The sequence below is a fragment of the Eucalyptus grandis genome, chromosome 7, assembly GCF_016545825.1.
Source record: "Eucalyptus grandis isolate ANBG69807.140 chromosome 7, ASM1654582v1, whole genome shotgun sequence".
NCBI lineage: Eukaryota > Viridiplantae > Streptophyta > Magnoliopsida > Myrtales > Myrtaceae > Eucalyptus > Eucalyptus grandis.
The window spans coordinates 6601612-6625015 of NC_052618.1; the positions used below are offsets into that span (position 1 = coordinate 6601612).

Below are 23404 nucleotides of genomic sequence, written 5' to 3' on the forward strand. Positions count from 1 at the left end.
TATTCACCTCTAATTCTTAAAAGCTTTGTAGAGATTCATTACCTATTTTCTTGACAAATCGATCCTTTCCTCCAGCACTTATGGACATAAACATTCATTAGGAATACATCCATGCTTCACGGCTAAAGGGCAAAAATATTCATTATGTGCTAGTCCTTATTCCTCGTACCAGTCCATGAAATCTAGAAGTAACTCTACAATAAAGCTATTTGTTAGACTAGAAAGTCTATCATAATTGTTAAGTCTGGCGTAACTCCCAATTATAGTTCCTAGACTAGAACTTTTAAAGAAATTAAATGTTTGCCGTTCTTTATTAACATTTAAAATTAGTTTACTACAAAATAAATATGGAAAATAATTGCAAGCGCCAACTAACATTGCTACATAATTTCTCATTGTTGAAATACTAACGTGAAAAAAACATGATCTTGCAAAGAAGTCAATGCGAGAGAATCTGAAAATAAATGAAGAATAATAAAGGACATTAAATATTTATGTGGTTTGCTATCTACATCCATGGAAGAGATAATAGCAAATAATTCATTAATAATTGGAGAATTAGAGTTATAATTGCTCACATGCTTGAATATTTTTCACTCCTAAAAATTTAAGCCCTAACAAAAAAATCCAAATTAATAACTCGGTTTAGTGTAAACTCATGGCACAAAAATTTATAGTGGCTCACAATTTTTGCTGAAGAAACCCATTTCAAAGATCAACAATTTTACACGTCCATCAATGGATAATGCCACGATAACAATTTTAAAAAGGATTCAGTTAATAATCCTAACTTACAATATCCAATTCAAATCTGATTTGGTATGTGAGCTCAAATTCAAAATATAATTTAACACTCATTTTGACCTTAATATTTTTTTTTTGGTAAAGGTAAGATTCATTCTGACCGTAATTTCCCCTTCTTTTTTCTTTTTTCTTTTTTCAAATGCTTCGGTTGGTCCGTAGCCCTTTTACTTCTAGCATTTATTTTCAAATTTTGCAGTTAGTCATAATCTATAAACCTAAGGATTATATATATATATATAAAGGAAAACCAACACGCAGAAAAGAAAACGGTACTTGAAAAGAGATTCACGTCTTCACGTCCTCAAATCTTTATCGAATCCCTTTCTCTTCGGTAACCACCTCGCAACGCCGTGGCTCACGTCCTCACGTACTTGAAATGGGCGACACGCATTTAGGAGATCGTGGCTGAGAGCGAGGAGGAGATCTCTCTCACTCTCTCTCTCTCTCTCTCTCTCTCTCTGTGGCGGCACCAAGGCGGCGAAGAAGAGGGGGGCGACGTTCGTGATCATCAGCTTCGAAGGATTTCGACCAAATTCTTCAAATGGGCGACACCCACGTCAGGAGCCTGAGTAACCCTGCGAGGAGCCTGAGTAAAGACGAAAAAGAGGAACCGCCTTTAGGAGATCGTGGCTGAGAGCGAGGAGGGAGTCTAGGGTTTCCACGTGGAGATTGGGTATATTGAATTGTGGAGTCGGGCGGGATCATCAGCTTCGAGAGGGAGGCGATCGGAGGTGGTAGTGCGCCTTTGTATGGAGCGACGCGGTGGTGAAGCTCCTTGCTTCCTTCCTTTGACTGATGTCGCTCCAAAATCTCACGCATGCTTCGGGACAGTCGAATAGCTTCTGCATATGGTGATGATTGGGAATATGTGGAAGAAGAAGGGCCTGCAGAGATCATCTGGCAAGGGAACAGAAGAACAGTAAAGAAAACCATCAGGTTTTCCGAAGAAGGGATCGGACGTGCAACTGTTGAAAGAGGGTAACTCAGAAGATACTGCCTGTTTATGTGTTGAAAACTTGGCATACATTACTTCCTACTTTTTCTTTCTCTTTGTGTTGGTTTTGGTTTGAATTTTAAATTTGAGGTTCGTAATTCACTGCCAGGATGCTGAAAAGCCGACCTTGAATCCTCTCCCTCCACTGTTCGAAGAATATTTAGAATATAAGAATTGATCGCCAATGTCAGCTCAACAGGTGTTAGAAAATTTCGCTCTCCAAGTGCCTAATTTTTGACTGAGCAGGTAGCTTATTATGATGGTCGTACGTCTAGTTATATTTTTCTGGACTGATTTGTTGAAATTTTTTGTAAAATGTTTTATTTTTGTCTGTCGGTTTGATTAACAGGATGAAGCTCATTGCTCTTTCATTCTGAAAATGGAGCTTGTTGGTTTGCTCCACGATGCCTTCATCCAGTTCATATATCCTGAGCATTTTGGAGCACCAATACTGTTTTCAGAATGATGGACAACTGGTAAGAATAATTAGTGCAATTAAATTTCTATCATAAGATGGCTTTCATTTGCAAACATCTTTCATTGGTTTCATATAAACTACGGATGCAATTTTTTGATCACTGCCGAGACTTAGGGCTTTTTACTGGAGAAGCAAAAGAAAAACATGAAGTTATATTAATACGAAGGAAATTACATCCATATTTGTACCACATTAGATATCGGTATTGCAAATAAGGAAACAAAATTGATCAGAATCAAGGCAAAACTGAATAAGTGATCCTTATGGCTCACTAGTTGCGTTGTTTGTTTCCAAAGGTTGATTAGCCTAATTGCATAATGTAACTTAAAGGAGGAGGGATGGAAGTTTGGTGGGAAACAGAAATCCATCATTACTGTTTTTTACCATCCCTTGGGAGTTTTAGTTATAAAATTAGATACGGTTGCCTTAGCCCCATCCATGGCATTAGTTTCAAGGAAAGTCGATACATGAGTAAGGCGTTTCGTGGTGGCTAAGGACCATCTCTCCCACTAGCCAGAGATAGGATGATATAAAGGAGGCTTTTGTGCCAAAAGTTGTTGAAGGATAAAATGTGCTGGACAAAGCTGGAGCTCTTCTTTTTTGATGCATTGGTTTGGGAAGCTAGTTATATTACTGAAGATGGAATGATGCAAATTGGGAGTGCTGTCAGTGGAATAATGATTGAAATTTGGTCTTTTTAGGATGGGGTTTGGAAGTCTTTGCGCTTAGAAGAGTGCATATTCTTGCCATTGACACTACTAGCTGTGGAGAAATTGAAGATCTATACCCCTTTTCTAGGGAAGTTAGTGTTGGGTCAAGTTTGGATTAGAACGAAAATGGTTCGACTCATATTGATCTATTTAATCCGTTTTGGCACATTTCCATATGATGTAAATTTGAAAAGCTATACCTAATCCAACTCAACACACATCCGACTCGTATTATTAGAACATATTAATATTTAACCTAACTTAGAAAAACCCTTACGTACCCTTTTAACCCACTTTAACCCACTTTAAGCTCTTTGTGTGTATTTTTTCTATGAATAAAAATTCACATCAAATTAAAAATATAAAATTAGTAAATAAAACAAAGAACGTAATAAACCTATAAATGAGGGTCTTGTCTTCTAAATCTAACTCACGCGGAACTCCAAATAACCAATCTCTAGTGCACAATTTCACGGGAAAGAGAACTATGCCATTTATTTAAAATGTGCCCTTCAATGCTAAAGGCTGACTTACAGGCAACGTAAGTGAGAAGACAACTCAAGATACCGATGTGAATTAGCTTCAAATAATCAAGAACATTACAATAAGGTTTTTCTTTTTTAAATATCAAGCCTATTTTCCTTCAAATACAAATCCAATTGTGACACTATAGATTGCAAGGCATAGTGTTTACTTTTGAACGCATTATACTCATCAAGATTGTTCCCAATGTCCTCAAAAATGTCCTCAATTAAAATGTTACCTCGATTGGTTGAAGATGTAAAGTGATAATCTCTCGACATAGAGGTCACATGTTCATCAAAAGCATATAGAGAATTTCTTGAATAATCCGTACAAATTTCACATGATCATCAATGTCAAACTTCAAATAGCAAAGCTCTAACAAGCATAGCAAGACAACACTATAACCCTTCTAATATTGATCAAACTTCTTTTGCATTGCCATATGCATAGAATTAATAGCTATGTCCTCACTATCTCTCTCATTTATCAAACAAAACCAGATTAGCCATACTCAATAGAGATATAAATGCTCCATGGGATATCTAACTCCAAAGACGAGAGTAAAAATATCATAAAAATGTTGTAACAAGAATGCAATTTCCTTAGCTATGACTCAATCTTAAGGTAACATTGAATGCACGAAGAATGGAAGTTCCATATTTTATTTCTTAGGAGCAACTAGGACGTGATACTTGTATTCAACGAATTGTCAATCATAATTCACATTCTTGCGATATGATTAGCAATTTACATAAACAACATAAAGGCAGTTTAGACCAATTCTACCCTTCCTAGTTTTAGCTTTCTATAGGAGAGCTCTTTATAGAATTTTAACCCTTCAATAGCAGTTGTACACAAATTGAGCATGAACATCAGCCTTTCTTTATCTATCTTTGTGGTGTTCAAGCAACTTCGATACAAATGGCACTTCGCCAGGAAATGCTTTAAAAGGGTGTAAATGTGTGGTTGTATATCTATAGCTCACATGTAGACCTGCAATGCCTAGGAAGCTCCTTTAAAAGAGCTTGAACGGCTGATACACTCCCACCTACCATGAGAAGTTTAATTTTGTAAAAGTTATTACCAAGAGAATACAAATGGAAGAATGATCAAGATCTTCTATACTATTTTGATAAACTTTCACCTGATTGCAAAACCTTTCCTAAAATCACCCAAAAAAAGCCTAGGAGGAGGAGGGGCAGGGGGTTAAAACAAAGAAGCAACCAAATAAAGTTTTTGGATTTGATATTGCCTCTCTAATCCCAATTTAATCAGTTGAAACAAAATGTTGTCTATTAATTGGCTTTAAGATTATATGATGATATAAGATAAAGTCAAACTGGGTAAACAAATGAATAAAGCTTATGCAAAAGGAAATTATAAATTCAGGATCGAGTCCAACACTAACAACCTCCAACTATACCATGACAATATTACCATGAATGCTAGGTTTACAACTTCTCTCAACTTGATTTACCAATTGTATGCCTAACATGAACATCTATCTCAATTAATTAGAATGAATGGATTCATTTGAATAGAAAAATCATGAGAAAATCAACTTACAATGAACTTCTTACATTGGAACAGATTGTATGATGTCTCTAATGGCTACACGATGTATAGAGCTTTTTAATCCAAAATAATCGGATTGTTAAGTTCTCTACATCCTCACTATTAGATACTATTTCGATGTTAACACAATAGAAAGTCTAACTTAAATTACAGAAAACAAACCTACCTCCATTTGTGTAAATTCTGCACCTCCAACTCAAACTATCAGAATTGAGCCCCTCACTAATGCATCTATGGTTTCTTGTTGATTGGTGAGAACTCCATCCTAAACAAGGAGGGAAAATTACTATCAGCTGCATAAATAAACATAAAAAAGCTAATAAAGATTGAATGTTTTTTCTACTTTACATTATTATGAGCAAACCATAGAATTTGCTATGTTATAAGAAAGTGATTAGCCTGCAATTTGAGCAACCCCATTGATCACAAGACCAAATAAAGTGGATCCTACAAGAGAAACATTGTGCTAAGAATCATATCTTAACGAGATATGTGCTAGACTCTATAAATAGTACTATGCTATTTTCTTGACATTACTTTATGCATGAAAGATCTTGAGGCTGTTGACTTCTGTTAGCAATACAAAGATTGGTTATTAGTAATAAACCATGTGAAATTAGATTTAAATCATGTGGATCTCCCCTTTACATAAGATTGTATGCCTAGAAGTACGTTAGTTAGATTGAAGGTATCTATTTTTAAAATCGGATCAAATTGGTTGGTTCAACCAGTTGGACTAGTAGTGGGATTGCAAACCAATCCACTTGTTGAGATAGGGAAAGGTGGAAGTTCACTCTTTTCAAAAATCATTCTTTGCTGGCTATATTATGGTTGAAAATGTTTCATTTGTTTCCTACCACTCAATATGAAGAAGGTGTCGCATTCATAAATTAGATTTAATTATCACACAACATGGCGTAAATCATGTTGTGGCCCCAAACTTGAGTCAACTATAAAATAAATGGGTATAGATCCTAAATATTATCTATCTCAGCTTTTCTTGGGTCGTTGAAATGGGTATATTCCTTTTGTCTATATTTTCTTTAAACAAGAACGGAGAAATACATATTTTTCTGTGCATATTATCTTCAAGAATCCAAATTCAGGATTATCAATTTGGATTATATATAACAAGGGATTGACTTGTTGTTCCTTATTCTTAACATAATGTTGTTCCTTGTACATCACTAGGAAGGGTAAACGATTATACGATCACCTACGATTTTTATACATGTATAGAAAGCTAAAAATTGACCTATTAGGTGATCAACTTATAACTCATTTACATCTTACCCACTCCACCAAAGACCGTTGGTCCTCAGGCTGATTAACATCTGATGCTTTACATCCCATGAATAGCTCTGCCAAGACCACATTGAATGAGTAGACATCGTCCTTTTCCATTAGCTTGCCACTAGAGTAATACCAAGGATCCATGTACCTACATTTGACAAACCATCAGTGGTACTAGACAAAAACCATCAGTGGTACGACAAACCGAAAATGAATTTACCAGAATGTCTCCATTATGTGCGTGGATTCATGCGTATCTATACCCAAAGTGAAGTTGGCGAGTCCAAAGTCTGCGACCTGAAATCAAAATATTAGCTTTCATAACAATAACTTTAATTCAATAAACAACCGATTGATATTATCATGTCATCATACCTTAGCGTCAAAATTTAAGTCCAAAAGAATATTGGAGGACTCCATGTCGCGATGAATAACTCTAGGATTGTCTGAAGGTCAAACCAACAAAAATGAAACCCAAAAATTATTATGGTAATGATAAGTTTTTTTTTTTTGGAAAAAATACCCACACTCTTTATGTAAGTAAACCAAGCCTCGTGTGGAACCTAAAGCCACCTTCATCCTCTTAGGCCAAGGCATGATTGGGCAATTAGTACCTACAATAACATCTGAGGCAGTTATAATCAATCAGATTTTGAGCTCTGAAATAGCTAAGCATACAGGATAAATACTGACCGTGCAAATGAAAGTCCAATGTGCTGTTTGAGACAAACTCATATACTAGAATTCTGAGTGTCGGAAATGCAATATCCAACCAAAGAGAAGGTGATGATGGTGGATACGGCTGATGATATTGACCTCCGCTCGAAACTCCCTCTCCCCCTGTCGACTTTCAGCTTTTAGTTGCTTGATGGCAACTAATTCCCGCTCGAAAGTATTCTGTTATGAACGAGGTTGAAACTGCCTTCGCCAAGTAGATTGGAATTAGAGAAATCATCCGTTGCCATTTTCAGCTCTTTGTATGTAAATGTCTTATGTGGAACACCAAAGGCTATGCCTGGAGAAAGAAGAGGTCAGACATTAGGACTCGATTCTACTAGCTTAATAATAATGACAAAACATGGTTGGCAAAATTGATGTTACAAATCTTGGTATTATGAACATATTACTATCGTGATCTAAATGCAGAGCAAATTTTGATTGAGGAATCAACATCAATTGTCCTCAGGCTTGTCCTTTTCATTGAAAGTGATTTTAATCCTCAATCAGAATTTGCTCTAGATTTGGATCACAAGAGTTACATGTTCATGATACTAGAATTTCTAACATCAATTCTTCTAACTATGCTTTTCATTATCATTAAGCTAGTAGAATGGGGTCCCAATGTCTGACCTCTTCCATCGCTTTAGTTGTTTCACATAAGACCTTTATGTACGAGGAGCTGAAAATGACAATGGATGATTTTTCTGATTTTGGTCTCTACTCAATGAAGGTGATTTTGGGCTCATTCATAAGAGAGTACTTTTGAGCAAGGAATTGGTTGCCATCAAGCAACTAAAAGCTAGAAGTTGGCAAGGGAAGAGGGTGTTGTGAGTGGAAGTCAATATCATCAACCATATCCATCACCCTCGCCTCATCTTTCTGGTTGGATATTGTGTTTCTAACACTCAGAATAATAGTTTATGAATTCATCCCAAACAACATGCTAGACTCTCATTTGCATAGTTAGTATCTATCATGTATCCTTAGTTATTTCAAAGCTCAAAACTGATTGATTATAACTACCTCAAATGTTATTGCAAGTATTGATCACCCTATCAATCCCTGGCTTAAGAGGATGAAGGTGGCGTTAGGTTTCGCACAAGGTTTGGCTTACTTACATGAAGAGAGTGAGTATTTTTTTGAAAAAAAAAATCTTATCATTACTATTATAATTTTTAGGTTTCATTTTTATTGATTTGACATTTCTGGTAATCTCAAAGTTATTCATTGCAACATCAAGTCCTCTAATATTCTTTTGGACTCCGATTTTGATGCCAAGGTGCGAAGACATGGTAATATCAATAAGTTGTTTATTGAATTCAAGTTATTATTATGAAAGCTAACATTTTGATTCCGGGTCGCGGACTTTGAACTTGCCAAGTTCACTTTTGGTACGAATACGCATGTATCCGTGTGCATAATGGGGAATTTCGGGTAAGTTCATTTTTGGTTTATCGTAGCACTAATAGTTTTTGTCTAATACCACTGATTGTTTGTCTAATATAGGTATACTGATCCTTAGTATTACTTGAGTCACAAGCTAATGGAAAAAGCCAGTGTCTGCTCATAGTATGCTAGTCGCATGAATTATTTACTAGTATGAATATTGCAGAGAAGAGAGGGTTATATTTAGCCTACCGTGGCCAAGTGGGAGATAATGGTTTTATTGTTATTAGGCTGCCCATGTTGGGCTAACCTAGCCCATAACTCAAAAGAGCCCACATCCACAATTTAAAGAAAATAATCACCTAGGTGTTATTTTGAGGGTTACTTCTTAAAAAGAGAAAAGAACTTATTTTTTTCTCTTAGTGTGTAGAAGTATAGGATTGTGTATCCTAAAGGAAAAAAAAGAAGAATGAAAAGGCTCTCTTCTTGTGAAGAAAATTATTTCCACTCGATCTCTCTCATGACGATGCAATAAGTGCATTTAATTCGTGGAAAATAAGATACGTTTTGTTGCATGATGTACTTTTCAATCAGTGATACAAAGTATTTATGGCCCTTTTTTGTATGCAATTTGATGTTACTCGATAGTTCGAGTTTAGAATTTTGAAATTAGTTTCCTTAAAAAACAAACAGCCCATCATCCAACTTCTTGAAGAATAGAGTGTGGCCTTTAACTTGGCAGTAGATGTCACTCGTCTCCTCATTTGAGGGTCTGAGATGATGCTGGAATACGAGATCTCGAAATATAGTCCTCGTAGTCATACAAAACCCATAGATTAATCTCCATAGTTCATCATTCACCCCACCACTAAAATAAAACATGCAGAACAAGGAATAGAAAGTAAGGGAAAGACCTCAATAGCAATTTTAACCGTGGGGAGCTTCAGGCGAAAAAGCCAACTTCTCAGAAAAATTAATGGCAATTATATTTGCCTACATAGATACTAGGAATAGACTATTACAAAACTTTATATTGAAACGTAGGATTCATACGAATCAATAGCTCCCTCAGAAGCTCATTACTACTTTTTCGAACCAAACGACCTTTTTCAACCAAAAGAACAAAAGAACCAAACGAATTTTTTTTTATAACAAAAGAAAAAGAAAAAAAGACAAAAATCTGGAGCACCATTAAACAGAACCACCTCATCCACTACCACCGCCACCAGATCGTTTTATCCTTGCCATTCCTACTCGACGGGGGACCAATATCCCCACCATTCCTACTAAATTGTGGACCAATACTAGGGTAGCCGCCATTTGGGGGGTCAATTGAGACTCACATTTCCCCCGAACAAGGGATTGATGTGGGGATCGCGTTCATTGACCTAGTTTTGCAGTTGTATCCATATATGCAACTTTTGCCACTGAAGGATGAGAAGCCAAAGTTTTAGAGGTAAAAATGTAGAATTCCATGAGTGTTATGTTTAATCAATAACTCATTTGAGTACTTATTTGGAATCAAATAATCACAGTAAAAATTTTACTAGATAAATCTTCCTATGTCTAGAATTGTTCTTTAGTATTCATCTTATCCTGAGGACTCAATTCTAGAAATCCCATGCGTATTTTATTCTTTACAACAAAGGTCAAGAATCTCATTAGAATTGTTATTATATTAAAGGAGAAAACTGCTAATATAAATAGTGAGACAAATAGGTTTCAAGTTAATTAAAACCCTAAATTTGCAACTTAGATTTCTATACGTCTAATTGGACAATGACTGATCCTTTAAAATGCTTTCGGCTTCTGAAATCCTACTCACTTGATACCTCAAAAACATTCCCAGCATAGGCATATAAATAGTTAAAACACATTACATCTTTTTGGATCCGAACAGCTATTTTTTACTGAGCAAGTAATATATTGTTGAAAAGTTTAGGAGACTGTCATTTAGAATGGATGTGTAGTTCAAGCACTATTACATATTAGTGTCAGTAGTAGTCATCCTGATATCATTCTTGTAAAATATAATTTTGAGCTCATATTCTTGAAATTTGTCGTCCTAAATTGGTATATCTTAAGATGTATATTTAGAAATCAACATAAGTTGTCCTCAAGTTTGTCCTTTTCATCGTATGTGAAAAGGACATGTATATTTAAAAGATAAACCACTTGTATTCATGTGGTTTGGCAATTGAATTGACAAGAAGAGAGGAGAAAATTGTTGATATAAATGGAGCCCGATTCATCATCTAACTTTAGATCTAGATTTTCCATATCCATAATGATTTTATTAAATTCATCTAGATATTCTAGGATAGGAGTACCCGTTTGCATCTTTAGCATGTAGAGATGCTACTTCATGAATAATCTTGTCATAAGATATTTCTTCATATAGAAGCTCTCAAGCTTATTCCACAATCCTGAAATTGTTCCGTCACCTGCAACTTCACAAAGCACCTTATTGGATAACAACAATTGGATGGTGCTATGCGCCTTTTCTTCCATCTTCTTGATCTCAATCGTAGTCATATCGTTAGGATAATTTCTATCCAAAACTCTAACCGAACCTTCCTAACACAGGAACATCTTCATCTTGATCTTCCATAGCCCAAAATTGTTTTGGCCATTGAAAAGTGCCACTTCGAACTTAATAGATGCCATCTCAAATAAAAAGACCTAAATTCCTTCGCTCTAATACCAATTTGTTGCAGAAAAATGTTGATCAAAGATGCACCAATCGAGGAGAGAGAGCAGTTTTACTATCTTCAACAAACAACACGAGAGTACAATCCAAAAAGCTCTAAAACCACTTCATGAGCCACAAAATATAAATATCCAACAAGAAGATAAGAAAAAATAAAACAGGAAATGATATAGAGGCTAGGGTTAGAGATGTGTATTAAACACATTTCTTTTATAATCTCCCTTTTAGAAATCCCTAAAATAAAGGTAAATGATCTAAAATACCCTTATCTCTTAATTTGAAAGTCAAAATTCAACAATTTCAACATTGACATTAAATCTACGAAAGAACATTAAGTCCCAAATTGAGACTTAAACGTCTCACCACTTACATTTGACATCACATGTCAGATTGATCACGAAAGAGCATGTACTTGTATTATAGGAACATGACCCTCTCTAACTTATTCCAATGTCATCATTCTTCAAGGCACTTTCGCCCCCATTAAGTCCTAAATTGAACTTTTCATAACTAAGTTGGCTTTTTGTGTTGATGACTTGAAATTCTTAACATGACATAGACAGGATATCGACTGCATTTGGTTGTGGTTATTATTTGTGTATATGTTTTTAACGATGACATTTATCAAGCAATCTAGATACATAAATAATTTCTTGGCAAAAAAATTAAAATCAAATACCTCAATTTCATATATTCATTTTTTTTTTGGTGTGGAATTTAATTATGCATTCATTTAGGAAAGAAAGTTGCATAAATTTCAAGAAGGGCGTAATGGTATTTACACGGGTTATATACTGTATGGAATGTTAACATGTGAGAACCTCACTTTCCTAAATACAGTTGCTCTTTTAATATGCTTTGTTTTTGTTTCATCTGTCATGGCATTGTTTGGAATTTAACATGAGCAGAGATTATTGCTCAACCCATTCATTCAAATACTTGCTAGGTTCTTTGGCTAGGACATGAATGATATTGACAGGGAATTTTGGTAGTTGAATTTTGGGTATGAGTTCAGATAGTTTGATAAATGTCTAAAGTGACATTTGTTGGTTTAGTTGAGTTACGAGTGTATATGAACTTTTGATGGATTGTAGAAACTCTAATCCTTTAAACAACTTGCTTGTTCATCGTTATATACACACGTGTGTACATCGAATTACAATCATATCTTGATTCAATCATCACCAATATTCATTGCATTGTGGAGGCCCCAAAAGAATGTGTTAGATTGCAATTCCAACGAGAAATGGAAATCTTCCGCATTGAAATAAATCAACTTATAACCGTTTTGTTATATTGACATTAAGATGCCTTCTATAATCAATCTTTTTTTCTGAGATTCATATCCATGGAATGAATGAAATGGAAGAAGGAAAGCAAGTTGTATGTTCATGCAGTCCATACATTTGGGAATTTGTTAACCTATCATTCCCTTGAATTGCTTTCTTGTAATCCAACAATGTTTGAGGATGAAGATTAAGGAATACAAAGATTAAGAATGAAGAATCAAGGGAATGATCAAGGACAACCCTCCTATAATTTTCCTCATAAATATCATTTCTTTCTCCAGAGTAATTATGAATTCTAGAGGAAGTCCATTACTCACAGTGATTAAAATCAAATTAACCTAGCGCTAATTCTTGGAAAAGAGAAATAGAGGAGTCACCTCACACACATTTGTGTGCCTTAATTCAAATTATCCTACTAATCATCGCTAAAAGTTTGTCCTACATTAACCACCATCATCAGGTATAACGAATGGATGAAGTCAGATTTTAGTTGCAATAAATAATGCTTCTTGTGTGGGCATGATTTGCTGTTCAACTGGAGAAGGTAGTCATCAATGCTTTTCTGCAAATGCAAGCAATGCTTGAGATTGGCATAAGAGATGAAGTTAACTTCCATGCGCAAGAGTATCGTCGTATCTTGTCAGATTTTTTAGTCTGTTAATCAATTTTACACCGATTCAGCATATGTCCAGAATACTCTCTTCCTATAAGAGTCCCTCTCTTCCTCGGAAGAGTTTCATCTCTATCCATGGCAATAGTGTATTCCAAGCCCTAAATCTCCTAGCCTAAATGGATTCTATCCACCTGCCAATCAAAATCCCTTAACATGAACACATACCACTACACCCTATGAATCCATCTTTACAATGAAATCTTTCCTCTTGTAGCAATGGTCCTACCATCATCTTTCTACCTCCCAATACATAAAGCTTCTTGCGAGAATGGATTTATTCTGGTTTCTGGGCAAAGAAATGCTAGTGAAATAGAGATGGCATCTGTTTAGAGCTCCCTTCATCCATGCTTCTTCCGCTCCAGCAATAGGTATTAGTGGGTTTCGAATTGATTCCTTTCCTAGGTAAATTTTGGAGGATGTCCCGAATTTGAACCTGTAAGGAAAAGTTAGAAATGGATAATGAATCGGTTAAAGAGCGCAAGTTGACTGCATTATGTAGAAGAATGGGGTAAATGTGGTCAGATGATTTCGTAGCCAACGTGATTGAAGAAATTCCAGAGGATAAATGGAAAGCATGTAATCTCATACTACTTGGGAAACTCTTTTCCAGGCCAAATGTAAACTTCCAAGCCTTTTTATCCACAATGAAGAAGGCATGGAAGACTGAAAACGTAGTGTGTGAGTTAGTGCAATCAGGCTTGTTCTCATTCACTTTCAGAGAGGAAACTGACTTGAAAAGAGTCTTGGATGCTAGCCCTTGGTGTTTCTCGAGGAACTTGTTCATTCTATAGAAACTACAACCAAAGGTACCTATCCACTGTCATGTTTTTACTCATTGTGCGTTATGGGTGCAAGTGTTAGGAATTCCGATAATTCGAATTACTAAAAAGACGATGATGGAGGTGGTCGGGAAGATAGGAAAGGTGGTGGAACTAAAAATAGACGGTAAAGATGGCAGCCCGTGTAAGGTAGGAAGAGCGCGTGTGATGTTAAACTTATCACGCCCCCTATGGCCAGGAGCATTGGTGAATTTCAATGATGATTAAATATGGGTTGACTTTAAGTATGAGAGGCTTCCTTATTATTGCTATTCATGTGGCCAAATAGGCCATTATACCACAAACTGAGGAAATCCCTTACGAGGAACCGAGGCCGAGGGAGGAAGTAGCTGGAAATTTTGGATATTGGCTAAAAGCAGAAGCTAAGGAAAATAGTCCTTTCTGAAAAATGTATTATGGGGAAGAGATACCTTGTGAGGAACAAGAAACAGTTGTGGAAACTCCACCGGCTGGTACCATGGAGGTCCCAACCAATAATGAGAACTATGAGATGCAATTGGGGTATCCTATGGAGGCTCAACCCTCATAATTACTCAAGTTAAAAGGGAAAGGTATAGCCAATGAGTCTACGGTAGTAAAAGGCAAAAGAGACAAAGGCTCTCTACTTCTTCTCTCAGATTCATCATGGGCAAAAACAATGCTTGACAGCACAGCTACAATACACAAAAAGAGTAAGAAGGGCCATATTCCCTTGGCGAGCAAGAAAATGAAGAGGGCCAAGAGTTACAATTTACAGGGGATGGATGCAAATGTGATTGATGAGACTTAACTTCTTGAAACACCTATCCAAGTGGATGAGGGAGCGCATGAATGGGCTTTGGTGGCTAGCCCTAATAAGCCACCCGGGGATAAATGAAAGTTTCGAGCTGATACTGTCAGGGATTAGGGTCTGCCCTGAAGTTCTAGCATCTCCGAGCCCTTGTGGCTCTTGATAGACCCGACTTGGTGTTCCTTATGGAGACGAATAATAGGAAAATAGTGGTGGACAAAGTTAGACAACAACTTAAGTTCAATGAGTCGTTTATCATTGATCCAATTGGCACAGCAGGGGGACTAATAGCAATGTAGAATGAGGAATTAAAGGTGCAGGTACAAGAGTACTCAGAGGAGCTGATTATATTATTTGCAAGGACCCTACTTATGGAACCCTGATGAGAGTATCATTTCTACACGCATCTACTGATTTCCAAAAGAGGACGTGTTTATGGTAGAAACTTCGAGCAATCCACCATATCAATTCCCTACCATGGATTTGCATGGGGGTTTCAATGAGGTTCTTAATTACTGGGAAAAGGATGGAAGACGAGGGATGGATCATTATCGAATGGTGGCTTTTCGGAAGATGCTTAATGAATGTGCATTAATGGATATTGAAAGCAAGGGTTGTGCCTATACATGGTCGAACAATAGAGTTGGGGAGAATCTGGTAAGAGAACACCTAGATAGGGTGTTATGCAACGTAGAATGGAGAGTGGAGTTTCCAAATGTAGAGGCTGTTGGTTTGCCAACGATAGGCTCTGACCATAGTCCTCTTATCCTCAATCTATATCCAAATATCATAAGAAGGAAAAAAGAGTTTTGATTTGAGGCATATTGGTTAGAAGACCCAGAATGCAGGGATATTGTTAAAGGAGCATGGAATGATCACCATAACACACTTGGAGACTTAGTACAAAAATCACAATAGGTGGCTGGTGCATTGGGAATATGGAGCAAAGCGAAATTCTCTAATGCACATAAGCAAATTGAGCTGTCAAAGAGAAGACTAACCGTGTTGACTAATAGCCCTGAAGGAGCTAAGTATAGGGAGGAAATCCAACAAATTAAAGAGCGGATTGAACAGTTATGGAGGCAGGAAGAAATGTACTGGAGTATGAGATCCTGCATAAACTGGCAAAGGTGGGGGCATAGAAATTCTAAATATTTTCATGCTACTATGGTCCAACGGAGGGTACGGAATAGAATCATAATGCTAAAAATGGATGATGATCATTGGTGTCGGGAACCTGAAGCACTAAAGCAAGACATTGGCCAATTTTACCAATCCCTCTACACTACTGAGGGTCCTAGAAATTTTCAACCAGTCCTAGATCAATGCCCACAACTTGTCAATGTGGAAATAAACGAGTCCTTGATGAGGAGGGTAACAATGGATGAAGTGAAAGAGGCGGTTTTTCAAATGGGAGCCACTAAGGCACCTGGACCAGATGGGCTTGGCGGGCAATTTTATCATTATTATTGGACTGACATTCAGCAAGATGCATTTCAGATGGTTGATAGCTTCTTCACTCCAGGTACCTTCGATCCTAAACTAAATTTGACACATATTGTTCTCATTCCAAAAGTAGCAAATCCAGAAAATATCACTCAACACAGGCCCATCAGTTTATGTAATTTCAGTTATAATATTATTTCTAAAGTAATGGCTAACCCACTTAAGCCATGGCTTCCGGAGATTATTGTGATAGAATAGAGTGCTTTTGTGAGTGGAAGACAAATACATGACAACATCTTGATAGTTCAAGAGATGCTACATCAACTTCGCATTTGACAGAGGAAAAAGAAAGTTCAGGCAGTTCTTAAATTAGACATGCAAAAGGCCTATGATCGGGTTGAATGGAATTTCTTATGTTAGTGTATGAAGAAAATGGGATTCCGCAAGGAATGGGTTTAGTGTGTGAAATAGTGCATTTCCACGATATCCTTCAGTGTGAAAATTAATGGGGAGTCGATGCGACAGTTCCATCCATCCCGAGGCATAAGACAGGGAGACCCATGTTTGCCTTACTTATTTATTATCATGGCAAATGTGCTATCCATACTAATGAGCAGGGCAATATCAAATGGAAACTTGAAGGGAATCAAAATAAATAGGTGGTGTCCAACTATTTCTCAGCTATTATTTGCTGATGATGCCATCTTCTTCTTAGACGTAATGGTTATGGAATGTCAAAACTCCGGCGAATATCCTAAACCAAGATTGTTATGCATCGGGCGGGCCGTCAACTTAAACAATTCAGGTATTTTCTTCAGCCAAAATTGTCCACAAACTTTAAAGATGAACTTGGCAAATCAATTAAGAGTCCCTATCATAGACAAGACAGGCAAATATTTGGAAATTCCGTCTAACTGGGGGCAATAAAAAAAGTATATGTTTGCATGGATCCTAGCAAGGGTTAACTCGAAGCTAGAGGGCTGGAAAGAGAAATTGTTGACTAGAGTAGGGAAAGAGGTACTCATTAAAACAATTGTACAAGCTCTACCATAGTATGCAATGTCTATTTTCAAGATACCGACATCTATTTGCAAAGCAATAGAAAAAAGAATTGCGTGCTTTTAGTTGAAACAAAATGTTGACCGAAAAGGAATTCATTAGAAGAACTGGGAATCTTTGAGAACAAGGAAGGATATAGGAGGATTGGGGTTTCGAGACTTAGTTTCTTTCAATAAGGCTATGCTTGGGAGACAAGCATGGTGACTTGTTTAGGCTCCAAATTCCCTATGGACAAAAATTGTTAAAGGTATTTATTACCCACAAGGAGAGTTTTGGCATGCTGGTAAGGGTACTCGCCCCTCATGGGGATGGCAAAGTCTGTTGACAGGAAGGGAAGTGATTGAATCGGAGATGAGATAGCTGGTGGGTGATGGTAAGCAGATTAGAATCAAGGAAGATGTTTGGCTACCCAGAGGTCGTATTGGAGGAGCTACAACTCTAAATGAGCCAAAGATTGTCGAGGAATTGATTGTACCCAAAGAAAAAGAATGGAATGTAGTAAAGCTAAAGGAAATGTTCGACGAGAATGTTATCCATGAGATCCTTTCAATACCGCTAAGCTCCAATCCATCAATGGACGGGCTAGTGTGGATGGGCAATAATACGAGCTCCTATTCGGTCAAAGTGGCTACAACAAAATATGCTCCCGGAACAAAAAATTAAGGCTAACCAAACGTCATCGTCATATCAGCCACCCCGATCTCTATGGACTACAATTTGGCAAACCCAACACTACCCAAAAAGGTTCAGTTTTTCCTATGGAGCATAGGCAATAATGAGTTGCCGACAAGAGAAAATCTCTACATGAGGAAAATAGTACCTGATCCACTCTGCCCAATTTGCCAAGATGCCCCAGAAACACTCGAGCATCTCCTCCTCTTATGTTCCTAGACAAAAAGTATATGGTTAGATCCTCGCATTAAATTGAATACAGCTGTTGAGAAAGTTACAAGGATGGATAAATGGATCTCAGAGAACTTGCTTCACCAGAATGAGCGGAAATCAAACACACTCCTTGCAAGTATTTTATGGTCGATATGGAAAGCAAGAAATGCATGGGTTTTTAGATCCAGCAGACTAAAACCACACAAAATTGTGGAGGAAGCTATTTATGATCTTGAACTCTATAGAAAATGGAGCTTCAGCACTACAACACAGAACCGAAAGGAAAGGAAAGGTTTGCTAAAGGAGGAGTGGTACCACTAACAACAAGCTCGCTAAAATTAACTGTGGATGGGTCTTGGTGTTGCGCCTCAAAACAAGGAGCGGTTGTTGGGGTTTGCAGAGACCATCGTGGGCGTCTTGTGGGTGGATTCGCCAAGAAAGTCCTTGCTCCTTCTGCCCTTGTCATGGAAACCTTAGCTCTAAAGGAGGGTTGCACTTCGTGGAGAAGACACACACGGAAGTTCTTCAGTTCAATGTACTGGGTCAAACAAGTACAACAATTCCTGTTTAGCTCGTGACTGACAATTCGACAGGAGGAAATGCTATCCTGGGCCGGGCTAAAGTTCCATGGGTTGTCTAGTCAGTGGTGGCAGATTGTCAACAAAAGCTAGGCTTTTTACTTGGAGTGTCCGTTGACGTTTGTCCAAAAGAAACAAATTGGGCTGCGGATTGGATTGCGACGGCTTGTCGAGACGATTCCCTTGATACGAACTAGTTGTCTAATCCTTCTCACTGTCTTACATGTCTTTTATGTTTGGACTTGGGTAAATATCCTCGTTTTGTTCCTACGAAGTAATGAAAGAAATCTTATTCGACCAAAAAAAAAAAGAAATCAATTTTACTCCTAATAGTTAATTACCGCAGCAAATATAATATTTAAGTAGAGACTACACCTTGTCCATAATGAACGCTTCTGTTGAAAAAAAGAAACAAACAAATAATGAGCCCAATTTGGCTGTTCTTTACTATGGATGCTTGCTTTTCTTTAGCAAAACAATGATCGAGCTAGCTGTGATGAACGACATGGGACTGATGTGAAACCTAAAATAAAAAAAAAAAAGTTCAAGTAGCTCTACCAGTTATCGTCAATTATCGGTAACAGAATCGGTTCTTGGGGGTTGGTTATCAATGGAGAGAGAATAGAGATCAGGAGGGATCGATTGAGACAGACAGAGTCAAGGAAGATACACACTTGACTGAGAAGAAGAGATATATACGCAGCCAGAGGAATTTATTGTTTTGGTGAGCTCAAGCTTCCGGCCGGTCAATCTCTAATATACACTCTCGGTTTTTGGGGGCTATTGAGAAAAGAAGAAGAAGAAGAAGATTGGTTCTGGGATATGAACAGTCGCGAACCAATCACACAAAGTCAAAGCTATATTCTGATTGTCAACCAATTCTGACATCGCCGTCCCCACCGTCGCCAATCGAAGCTCTACTTTCCTGGCCAGGTAATTTTCTCTCCTTCATACCCTGTTTTGCCCTGTTTTTGTTAATAATTCGAATTCTGAGCTTAATCGGTAGACTTGTGAGTAAAACAAAGCAAACCGAGATTTTTTTTTCATGATAAATCATGTCAGGTAAGATATCAATATGCCATGTTTAGGTTGAAAGTTGCACTAAATCCCAATCAGATTCTAAACTGTACGTCACATGTTCGACTATTTCTGGAAAGAAGTGATAAAGCCGGGTTCATCTAATCAATGTTTAGAGTTAGGTTCACTTATTGTTGAGCCACGTTTGACACCGAGTTTTCCTTCATTTTATGTTCGGATTTCCAGCGCCGTTTTGTCCATGAGGCAGAAGCATTAATCTTTTTCTTTTCTTTTATTTCCTGGCGAGGTCTTCAGATGAGGATTCATTATGTCAGCTCCTTATTCCCCTCTTTTTGTTATGTATGTGTGTAGTTTACATTTGCGCTGGCTGTTGATTGAGAAATGTCGTGTGATGACAAGTGGCGGTCGGCAATGATTCTTGATGGCCGGAATCAATGATCGGAATAATTGCCTGGTGGTCCAGAGAAATGTTGATGGCTGGAAGTTGTGGCTGGCAACAGTGGAGAGGGAAGAAAACCAGCAAATTGCAACTCTAAAGGATTGTGATATTTTGACTTCCGATTGCAAGTTGTGATTAAAGACCATCTCATCAAGCCATTTAGACTTCTAATATAGACTCTAGAAGTAGCAAATACTAGCATAACTGCACATCTTGTTTGCCTTTTCTCACATGATATGCTTAATCCCATTTCATATCATTTATTGACAGTACAAATATATTCATGGGCAGAGCATTCCTTGTGAATTTATAAACACATACTGTCAAGAAAACCAGCAAATTGTGACTCTCAAGGACTCGGACACATTGTAGCAGGTGACCATTAGGTACATCAACGCTACGATATAGCGAACTTTTGTGTTGGTTGGTTCGAGTTTGTTGATGAAACTTGTCTTGAGTGAAGGGGATGTCTGCATGTTTGAGCTCACTGATGGGGATGATGTTTAGGTTGAACTGGGATGAAACATTGGAAGTCACTTTAGGCCATATACCAGTTGAAAGCAATTTGTGCCACCATTATGTTGTGATGAAACCGGATAAAAGTGCATTTATATTTGTAATCGTGCTCTTTTCTGAGCTAGTGATGATCTTAGCATTTCTAGGCCTGGCCACTCCCATACAATGGATGTTTGTGAAAGAGTCCTGCACAAATTTTCTATTTTAGGCATCTCTTGAGCTTGTCACGTTTTTATAATTGCCTTTTTTTTTTTTTTGGAAAGGATCTCTGGTTCAGCACTCGCCCTGGTTCCAGGTTACTAAACTTGGTTTTGTATTACAAAAGTATGTCAAAAGTGACGTATTCTAGTTCTAGAAGGGATGGGGAAATTTATGCAGCATACCATCACTCATGGTCACCTGATAGTTTTCAAATATGGGAGAGACTCACTCTATACTCATGTAAATATATTTGACAAAAGTGCTTATATAGATACATTATCCCTCAAGCAGTGATGAAATTTAAAATCCAGAGAGTAAATTCCATCTTCATCTTGCCCCATAGTCCATTGTTTTCCCAAATTGATTTGGTTATTCATTGGGATCACATGAGATGTTATTTTCCTTTAAGTGTTAATGGCTAAATGTGTAAATTTATGTTTTTAAAATTTCATTTTTTTTTAATTCATGGATTCATAAGATTACCAATTCTAAAATAAAAGATTGTATTTTTCTCTTATACTAATTAGGTGTAAAGAAAATCACTATTATTCATAGACTAAGAGGATGTGGTGGAGAGGATCAGTGTTTAGCAACTCTTGAAGTGTTACCATTAGAGTTCAAAATAGTGTGCAATATCATAGAGTCTATGAGCACTGTGCTGTGACATTTTGACTACAAATTGCAAGTTGGGGTTGAACGCTTCTTTTACCTAGTGAAGACTGTTGAATGAAACTCCTGAAACCAGTAGATATAAGCATGTATTTACATTTTGTTTGCCTTTTCTCTTTATTGTTTGTTTGTATTCATTCTTTTCCTCATCATATGCTGGTTAGCAAAAATCAACATGGGCAAGAGTGTTCCTTTTGAATTCATAAAGAGATACAATCAGAAAAACCAGCAAATTATGACTTAGGTATCTAGACAATTCATGGCCGGTATCCAGCAAACATCTCTGGTGGTTGGCCCACGTTTATGAGAGAAGCTTGTCTGAACGAAGGTGTTGCCGCGTGTTTGAGCTCATTGATAGGGACAATTTTATGGTCAAAGTCTCCATCTAGATACTGCTAGTAAGAACCTCACTTAGGTGATTGATATGAGCATCAGAAGCGTCATTTGAGGCCATATATTACTAAAGCAATTCATGTCTCCTTTAATCAACTCAGATGAATCAATTGAAGGTGCACTTACTTTTGGATTTGCGTCTCCTTTCTAACCTAGTTACAGTCTTATCAGAATTCTTCTTTTCTTTAGTGCAGGTTAAGAAAAATAGTCTAAATGTCCAAGAGCCCTCTTGAGCAGCCTTTTAATGGTTCCACGTGCCCGAGGCCTCTCACTGCCCTTGATAAGCTAGAGAATTCAAATCGGAGGTATCCCTTATTCCAAACGGTGACTAACTTGGTACTTTCTCTGGCTGCCTAGGCTAGGGAAGAAGAGGCGACACAAAATGTCCAGCTTAAGTACTACAACAGGCCTAGGCTTGGGATTACCGAGCTCGCTACAACAGCACAGCAACACGAGTTGGATATTGCTCCCCTGCAACAACTGGCTCACGAGAGCTATTGCAAGCAGGTTCAAACTTATGATTGGAAATGAAGAAAATGTGGTCCGACTCTAGGCCTTAAAAATTAGTCCAACAACCTCAGTGGTATGAAAAGAAGAAAAGAAGATTTCCTTTTTGTCAGGGAAGAGAATATTACTTGCTTGATTTGTATATGTATCCATCTAGGACCCCTAGTGCAGCTTTTCACGTTTGTTCGATGCATATTGCAGTGTAAGATTGGTGACTCGGATATTCACCAGATTCATGCATGTCTATATTGATTGCATGTGCTTATTTAGTCTAAGAGCACATGATTGTGGTATTTTGTTTTCAGATTGCAAGTTGTGATTAAAGACTTTCTCATGAAGCCATTTAGACTGCTAATATAGACTGGGAACTAGCAAATACTAGCATAAATGTACATCTCGTTTGCCTTCTCTTTAGTTTGTGCTTGCATTCCTATGTCTTATCATATATCAGCAGGTCAAATGTCTTCATGGACAGAGCGTTCCTTGTGAATTCATAAAAACATACAGTCAAGAAAACCAGCAAGATTCTGAAGACCTCATGGACCTTGAAGATTCAGAAGGTTCTCGCCAGAAACTAAGGGCTAAATTTGCATTTACCTTCTTATCAGCCTTCCAAGATGTTGAATTCCTTTTCAACTTGTGAGTTTCGTAGTACTTAAATAGCACGCTCACTGATGCGACTTTTCAATTAAGTATGCTTGGAACCAAAAAGGACTAAGCTTCGAACATCATAGAGTAATAGAAATTCTGAATTGCTCTCCAAAATAATTTGGAGGTGTGACTTATCCTTTTTATAAGTTATGTACGTGCAGATGACATGATTCTCCTAGTCACTTTTCAAATTCTTAAGACTTCGATAGATGAGCTTTTGGTACGTTGGTTGATGGCATTGATATGGGTGGCATGAT

The 23404-nt window shown here is 37.3% G+C and overlaps 1 long non-coding RNA gene across 1 annotated transcript; it reads right to left on the reverse strand.

Moving 5' to 3' along the window:
- Positions 1–13119: 13119 nt before the first annotated feature.
- Positions 13120–18649, reverse strand: LOC120295324. Its single transcript, XR_005552667.1, has 3 exons — positions 18471–18649; positions 18091–18157; positions 13120–13590 (listed from the first exon to the last, which is right to left on the reverse strand). It is a non-coding gene; the product is annotated as an uncharacterized LOC120295324 (long non-coding RNA).
- Positions 18650–23404: the final 4755 nt, after the last annotated feature.